Source organism: Pelodiscus sinensis, chromosome 25, assembly GCF_052426305.1.
Source record: "Pelodiscus sinensis isolate ZL-2025 chromosome 25, ASM5242630v1, whole genome shotgun sequence".
Taxonomy (NCBI): domain Eukaryota; kingdom Metazoa; phylum Chordata; order Testudines; family Trionychidae; genus Pelodiscus; species Pelodiscus sinensis.
In genome coordinates, this window is record NC_143076.1 from 9,300,536 (window position 1) to 9,309,344 (window position 8,809).

The 8,809-nt window shown below is 53.7% G+C and overlaps 1 long non-coding RNA gene across 1 annotated transcript in view; it reads left to right on the plus strand.

Moving 5' to 3' along the window:
- The window catches only part of LOC149521697 (uncharacterized), a 34,962-nt gene extending 26,794 nt beyond the window's left edge, over nt 1-8,168 (plus strand). Inside the window, exon 4 of the long non-coding RNA XR_016347850.1 lies at nt 8,131-8,168. This is a non-coding gene — a long non-coding RNA (uncharacterized LOC149521697). The remainder of the gene's footprint in view (nt 1-8,130) is intronic.
- Nucleotides 8,169-8,809: the final 641 nt, after the last annotated feature.

The window sequence follows — 8,809 nt, forward strand, 5'->3', positions numbered from 1 at the left end:
TGTCTGCAAGAGTCGCAGCATCGCCCCAGCCTCCTGGCCACTACATCCTGCTTGTGACAATACCCCACCCCTTGGGCAGCGTTGCTGCCTCCCGCCGTCCCAGCGCCCTGCCCCGCTGTTTCCCCGTGTCCCATGGGCACCCTCTCCGCATGGCTCCCATGCAGGCCAGGTGGCGTCTGTGATGCTCCCAGCACACACTGGAACAGGAGGGGCAGAGCAGGGCATGCGGGCAGATGACGTCCCTGCACAAAGACACACACAGCAACAACCCCCCATGCTGGGGCTCTCCCCTCCTCATCTGCACCGTGGCTTTTGAAGGGTGCCTTGGTGGTACCTGCCAGCCGAGCCACAGAGCCAGCCCAGGGAGAGGCTGGGCCTATCGACTCTGCTCCCTCCAGCCACGGCATGTCCTAGGAAGTGCAGTGAAACCACCAGGTCCTTCCCCAGACGAGTCCTGGCTATTGTCAACAGCCCCCGCTCCTGCCCCCGTCCCTCAGCCCCCAGCAGATGGTTCATGTTACTGTGGGAGCCTACGATTGGCAGGAAGGGGTGTGAGCCGGGGAGGGGTGGCGCGCTGGAATTTACCCTTTGGCTTCCCATAAAAAGCCCAGGTGTCATCTCTGATCGGCAGGGTCGGGATCAGTGCTTGTGAGGGCTCAGTGAGCAGGTTAATGGGCTGAGGGGATGGCTGGCCGGAGCAGGCCTGGCTGGGCTGAGAGAACACAGCTCGCGGCTTGGCTCCTGCCAGGCCCAGGCAGGCGAAGGAAGCCTGGGGGTTGCCGGGCCTGGGAGCCGTGGGTGAAATCCTGGTCCCCATGGAGCCAGTGGTGAAAGCCCCGCTTACTGCAGCGCGGTGAGGCGGGTGCCCGGTGGGGCCACATGGAACCAATTCTCCACACAACGGCATTTCGACAGGCAAAAGCAAAATGTTTTGTTTGGAACAAGCTGAACCGAACCGAACCTTCAGTCCCTGGCCGCCGCCTTGTGTCCCCAGCGAAAGGAAAGGCCCGTTGCATCTGCAGGAGTTCACACGGCCCAGCGGAGTCGGAGGCACCGCAGTCTCAGATGGAAACGGGCCCATCCCAGCTGTCTCAGCCTGCGCCTGCCCTGAGTCGCTGGCCAGGACACAGAGCTGGGGGCTGGGAGCCAGCCTGGCCTGCGATGCTGCTAGGCTGGGCAACTCCACGTATCTCAGCTTCAAGGCTTAGCCAGGAAGGACAGCAGGCCCGGGGCTGACCACCCTGCCTTTCTGGTGCCCAGCCGTGCTTGCAGCTTCCACTGCTCGTGTCCGGTGCACGAGGGACATTTCACGAGCCTCCAGGGCACTTTGCAGAGAGGCAGCCGGCCACAGAGTTTGGAGTCAACTCAACTAATAGCCAGAGAGAAAGGAGTCATCTCCAGCACAGGCCGGGCAGCTTACTCCAGCTCCACTCCCTCCCCCCCGCACTCCTCACCTGTGCATACCTCTCCCAGCAATGCGCGCTCCTGCCTGCCCGCATGTCTGGAGCCTCGTGGCGCTAGAGAGTCACACAGCAGCTGGCCTTCATCCACCCTGCAAGGCACATGCCCCACCGATGCCCTCGAGCACAGCTGTGGCCAGGGCGCTGGGCTGGCTGGCTTTGCAGCCTGGCAGAATCCGTGCTCACTGCTGGGCCCGTGTTGGGGCTTAGAGCCAGCGTGTGAGTCCTAAATCCCCCCAAACTGGACACGGCAGATCCAAGGGCTGATTCCTACCACAGAAGGGAGGGACCATCTTGCCTACTGAGCTGTGGAGGCCACCTCCTCTGCCAGCTTGGGGGTGCATGGGACTGGAGGCTGGAGTCAGAATTCTCCCTGGGTGTGTGTTGTGACCATGACGCTGAGCAGTGGCCAGTCACCCGACCAAACGTTTACTAGCCCCGCAGAGGGGGAGTGAAAAAAGAGTTTTGATACAGAAAACCTGTCCCGGCTCCCATCGGCCTCTGTGCTGTTAGCCCCACCTGAACAGCAACCGGACACACCACACTCGACCCACCCAGGCCCCATGTTCCGGCCTCATCCTCACTCTGTCAGAGGCGTTGGACTCCAGAGCCAAATGTTTCCGCCGGCCCCTCTCTCTTGTGGCCTGGACCTGCCATGCACAGTCTAGGTTCACTCATAGACTCATAGACTTTAAGGTCAGAAGGGACCATTATGATCATCTAGTCTGACCCCCTGCACAGTGCAGGCCACAAAATCTCACCCACCCCTCCTAGAATAATCCTCTCACCTATCTCTCAGATATTGAAGCCTTCAAATACTTTGAAGACCCCAAGATGCAGAGAATCCTCCAGCTGTGATCTGTGCCCCATGCTACAGAGGAAGGCAAAAAACCTCCAGGGCCTCTGCCAATCTACCCTGGAGGAAAATTCCTTCCCGACCCCAAATATGGCGATCAGCTAAACCCTGAGCATGTGGGCAAGACTCACCAGCCAGACACCCAGAAAGTTCTCTATAGTAACTCCTATCATCCCTCCATTGACCTATTTCCCACTGATAATGAATGGTCAATGGTTCACTCCATGAACTCTGGGACGTGGGCCCGTCTCTAAAAGCAGTGCCACCCCGATACGCTTTCGATTGGTTTCTGAACAGTGCTGCAGGGGAGGACGGAAAAAATCATTGAGTGGCAGGAAAGAAGAGACTAGCTGCACTGCAGAAGTGATTCGAATTGATCTGAGCTTGTCAGTGACCCAGCTGTTGTAAAGCAAGCCCCTGTGCGTGTGACAACCCCTCTGCTAGGCAGCTCCCTTCTCGAGCCCTGTTCTGTAAAAAGACGAGATGCCTAATGAGCAGCATTATTCTGGCAGAAGCTCTACAGAAAGAGCCCAGAGACAGACAGACGCCAGCACCTGCTCCAGTGGGACCGCTCATGGAGTCAGGGGCGCAAGCGTCACAGGCCCAGAGTCTTTGTTGCAATGAAAGGTTTCCCAGCAAGTAGGTTCCTGGATATGACCCTGCAGCCTCCCTGCAAGAACCACCCCGCGGGTCCGCAGCGGACGGGCATCGGCGTCTCCGCAGCTTGGCACATCCCACCCAATCCTTTGGCTCTGGAAACACAGAGTCTCTGCTCCTCCGGCCCCACCAGCCCTGCTGCTGCGGCCGCATGTCACTGAATCGGAGCATTGTTTCCGTAACCTGAACCCTGAGGCCACACTGGCAATCCATCCGCCACAAGGAGATCTCTCCCAAACACTGTGGGAGCGCCACAGGCATGGGCTTCTGTGTCCTGACTGGGACTGTCTCTGGGGGACAGCTCCTAGCGCAGCGCAGCCTGGCTGTGCTCGGGAGGCACTACCAAACGATAAACGACTGATCCCAGCCTGGGGTCAGAGGCGGTGGTTTTCTGAACACAAAGAACCACCAGCAGCGTTCAGTCTCAGATCACCTTTCTAGGCTGAGAGCATCAGAACGGCCAGGCTGGGTCAGACCAACGGTGCATCCAGCCCAGTGTCTTGTGACCCAGAGGGAGCGAACAGACAGGCAGTCATCAGTGGTCCATCTCCTGTAGCTCATTCCCAGTGTAGTGAGCAGAGGTGGCCGCTCACTGACCCCGAGGAGGGAGAACCCCTCTGGGAGCCCGGATGGGCTGAGCTGGAGTCTGCCCCTTTAAGTCCACAGCAGCGGGGGTGGGGGGGGCGAGTATAAAAGCCAGGCCCAGAAACTCAGTAGGGCCCGGCTGTTGGAGGGAGCAGAGGCCAACCCTGAGCGGGTCGAGGAGCCGGGTGGGGTGGACGACTGGCCAGGGACACCAGGCCCCAGCCCGGAGGCGGAGAAGCCCCTTGTTGCCCTACCTCTAGACTGGGACCATACAGACCCTGGGGACCCGCCCCGAGCAGGGAAACAGGTACAACCCGAGGGGAGTCAGTGGCTTCGGTTTGGGTCCCCTGCTGACCTGCGAGGCTGCCACTGCTAGGGCCCTGGGCCGGGACACGGTGGAGTAGGGAGGGCCCACGTCCCCCCTGCCACCCTCGTGCTTGGGTGGCAGCCTCCTCCTCCCCCCTTTGTACTGCAGAAACTGTTTGCTTGTCTGCCCCACCCTGAACCGGGGCCCGGGCTGCCAGTTTGACTGTGAGGAATTGTTTGTTTGTTGGCTGGCCCTGGTCTTAGGCTACGTCTAGACTGCAAGCCTCTGTCGAAAAAGAGCATCTAGACTACAACCAGGACTTTCGGAAAAGCAAGCCGCTTTTGTAGTCTAGCAAGCCGCTGTTTCGAAACAGTGCCCAGGTGGTCTGGATGCTCTTTCGAAAAAGCAACAGTTTGCATTACATAGCGCCTTTTCTCAAAAGAGCAATTTCGAAAAAAGTTGTTGTTCCTCGTAAAACGAGGTTTTCTGTGGTTGAAAAAACTGCCGCCTTCTTTTGGTTTACTTTCAAAAGAACTCAGCGGCAATCTAGACGCAGGGGAAGTTTTTTCGAAAAAAGGCCACTTTTTTTGAAAAAAAGTGTAGTCTAGACACATCCTTAAAGGGGCAGCCAGGGTAGGATGTACAGGCCCGAGCACTGGGCAGGGACTCAGGCCCAAACAAGAACTCTTACACCCAGCCTCTGTCAAAGAGAGAGTAAGGATACCATTCCTACCCATCCTCACTAATAGGATGGATTCATGGAATTCCATTAATGTATCTAGCTCTTTTTGAACCCTGTTATAGTCTTGGTCTTCACAACATCCTCTAGCAGGGAGTTCCACAGGTTGACTGTGCAGGGAAAAATAAGAAAGAACAGAAATAAAGTTCTCACTATTGTGCACACAGTGGCTGTGTCTACACTGGCATGAATTTCCGGAAATGCTTAAAACAGAATAGTTTTCGTTATAAGTATTTCCAGAAAAAGAGCGTCTACATTGGCAGGCTGCTTTTCCGGAAAAGCCCTTTTTCCAGAAAAGCATCTGTGGCCAATGTAGATGCGCTTTTCCGGAAAAGAGCCCCGATCGTCATTTTCGCGATCGGGGCTTTTTTCCGGGAAAGACTACTGGGCTGTCTACACTGGCCCTATTCCGGAACAGTGTTCCGGAATAAGGACTTATGCCCGAGCGGGAGCAGCGTAGCTTTTCCAGAATAGCGGCTGATTTTGTACAGTAGAGCGTCGTTGCTTTTCCGGAAATTCAAGGGCCAGTGTAGACAGCTCGCAGCTTATTCCGGAAAAGCGGCTGATTTTCCGGAATAAGTGGCCCAGTGTAGACACAGCCAGTGTGTGTATCTATCCTCTAACATACCCCAGCAACTCCCACATCTTTTCAGATGAGATGTAAAATATCTCATATGAGTCAGGGTGTCAAACAGAGCATCCCATCCGAAGTCCAGCTCAGTCCTTCTATTCCTACAGTCTACCTTCTGCCTGGATACAGTTCCTGTTAGAAACTGTGGGGTAGCATTGCTGATACACAGCTGCCACACTTCACCCCAGAAGCAGTGGCATTGTAGGGAGAGGTAGATGAAAGGATTTCTACTTCTCCAGTTTCCCAGCTGATTTGGGCTGCCTGTGGGTGGGAAGTGCTATATAAGCATAAGACGGTTTGATATTCCACTCTTGCTATTCTGAATCAGAGAGAGGGGACTTTCCCAAGCAGCAGGCCGAGGGGAGAACTGCACAAAGTGATGAGAACACACAGAATAAAGGCGCACCACAGGAGATGAGACAGGGAAGACTCTAACCCAGCATCAGGTCTGAGCAGTCCCAAAGAGAGAGGCTGAGCTGTCCCCTAGCTGGTAGAGGCCCTCACTGAGCAGGCTATGGGCCAGGGGCAGGCTTCAAAAGGAAGGGCTATTGGAGAGGGATGCTGGGGAATGGCTGTGTTAGAAGACGGAGAGATGCGCTGCTCCTGGGGGAGAGACAGGTGGCGGTTCTGGGAAGGGAAAACGAGAGGGGAGCTGGTGCTAGCCACAGAACTAAGGGTGAAGCAGAGAAAATAGCTGGCAGTGACTGCAATGGAGAGGCTCTGGATTGACAGGGTGTATGTGAGATTAGAAGCCAGCGGCAGCCAAGCTAGTCTCTGTGGCCAGCCCCTCTCTCCACCATCTCTGCTCCTCGGCGGCACAGCATGGGCTGAGAATGTTCTCGCAAGCCCGGCCCGTATTTCACTGCAGACAAATAGTTCAGCTCCTGCCAGGAGGAGCTGCCCACTGCGGCTGGATCAAAGAGCCAGGGAATAGGCCTGGGCTCAGAGAGGGCCAGAGTTTTATTAGCATCAGATGGTCGTTTGCTGCTGTTTCCTCTCACATCTGCTGGGATGGGCCACTGATAGCAGCTCGGCACTGGCACCAGCAGGCTTGACCCAGACACTCATGACGCCACTTCTGCTCTGCTTGCTTGGTTTGCCTCAACATACCTACCTGCGGCTTCTCCCCACGCCCAAAGCAGGCCTCTTCTGACGCAGCCGACATGGAGTTTGGACTCCACGGTATTTGGCTAGTAATTGTAATACATAAACACACTCACCTGATAACTTTCTTTGGAAGAAAAACAAATATTGTGGATGAGGGGAAGTGGTAGATGTGGTATATCTAGATTGGGGTAAGGCTTTTCATACTGTCTCAGGAAGCCTCCTCACAAACAAACCTGGGAAATACAACCTAGATGGATCTACTGTACATCGGGCACATAACTGGTTGGAAAACTATTCCGAATGAATAGTTATCAATGGTTCACTAGCAAGCTAGAAGGGCATAACAAGTGAGGTTTCACAAGGATCAGTTCTGTTTAAGATCTTCATCAATGATTTAGATAATGGCATAGAGTGTATGCTTATAAAGTTTGCAGACGACAGAAGGGCAGCCAGCAGGGATGTTAAATTTCGAGTAATTGACTAATCGGATAGTTGATGCATACTCAACTGGAGTAGTGTGTCTAGTTCTGGGTGCCACGTTTTGGGAAAGATGTGGACGAATTGGAGAAAATCCAGAGAAGAGCAACAAAAATGATTGAAGGCCTAGAAAACATGACCTGTGAGGGAAGATTAAAGGAATTGAATTTATTTAGTCTGGAAGAGAGAAGACTAAGAGGGGACGTAACAATTTTCAAGCACACAAAAGGTTGCAAAAAAGATGAATGAGAAAAATTATTCTCCTTGCCCTTTAAGGATGGGACGAGCAGCAATGGGCTTAAATTATAGCAAGAAAGGTTTAGGTTGGACTTCAGGAAAAACTTCCTAATTGTTAGAGAAAGTTAAGCACTGGAATAAATTGCAAGAAGGTTGTGGGATCTCCATCACTGGAGATATTTAAGAGCAGATTAGACAAACACTTGTCAAGGATGGTCTAGAAAATACTTATTCCTGCCATGGGTGCAGGGGATTGGACATGAAGACCTCTTGAGGTCCCTTCCAGTCCTACGATGCAATGATTCTACGTGACTTACTGCCCATTCAAAACTAACTCAGTTCAGCTTTGAGCTACTCAGTGCTCCCAGCAAACTGCTCACCTGTGACCTATAGATCAAAACTTATTTTCAGATCACGAATAAACATGAAAGAGCTCTGAGACACTCACAGACAAACCACACACAAAAGAAGAGGGGGGAAAGGTTGAACAGATGATCGGCTTTGCTGTGTTTTTTTGTAACCATGGCAAAAGTAAGTTAATTCAAGACAAGGTTTTCCCAAACCTTATCCATCAATCCCTACCCAACCTGCCAGTTATTTCTTTTCCATATACTAATTGCCATTGTTGGCAAGCATTTTTAAATCGTCACGTAAGTCAAAGCAGAAAGACATGCATGGGAAGGAGGTATACAACACTGCTCTTCCCACATTCTTCCCAGCATATTCGGGACCTCTGCAGGGCAATCCAACTCAGTCTACTGAGAGTACACGCCAGACACAAAACACATTTCAGCCTGAGTTTCTCCAAGCGAGCTGGGGTGAAAGCACTTAGCATGTGGCTTGACTTTCTCCTTCTAGTTTATTTCCCATCAGAGAAGAGAGACCGATGGATGTGAGCCAGGTCTGCAAATGGGACCCAACTCCGGAGAAGGCAGCTGATTCCTCCAGCATGCAGAAAAGATACCTGCTGCCTTTGATGGGAGGGAGCCCTTTGACTTCAGGAGGGGTGGGGATCGTGTGTTTAGTGCATGTGACTGGGTGGCAGGGCAAAGAATAATAGCAACGTTTCTTCAGTCCATCAGAAGCAGGCAGCCGGCGAAACGACCAGTGGATGATCGAGATGCTGAAGAAACAACCAGTGGGGCAGTGGATGATCGAGATGCTAAAGGAGCCCTCGAGGACGATGAGGTCATTGCGGAGAAACAAAATGAATTCGTTGCTTCGGTCTCCACGGCGGAGGATGTGAGGGAGATTCCCAAGCCTGAGCCGTTCCTGGTAGGTGACAGATCTGAGGAACTGTCCCAGACTGCAGTGTTGTTAGAGGAGGTTTTGGAACAAATGGATTAACTCAACAGTAACACGTCACCAGGACCAGATGGCGTTCACCCAAGAGTTCTCCGAACCCAGCGATCTTTCCTGCAGCAGCACGGGGCTGCAGAAAGCCTTGTGCTGGATCCTGGGGGACGGGCACAGGGCTTCTCTCCGGAGCTGTCCCCGCCCCTGACTGGCACAGGGAAGGTGTCTGCTGGGAGAGACGCCTGTGCCGAGCAGCGGAATGGGGGAAGCTGGGGGGGATGTTTTATCCAAAACACATGGTTTAGCCACTATTCTAGTTATCTGGACTATTTCCTGCATGTTTGTTGCTAGGGCGACGGGCCCAGCGCGAAAGCCCCGTTTGCTGGGCCCTAGGATAAGAAACGTCCATGTGGTGTCAATTTGAAGGCTTCCCTGGGCCGCGTTCCCGGAGGGTGCG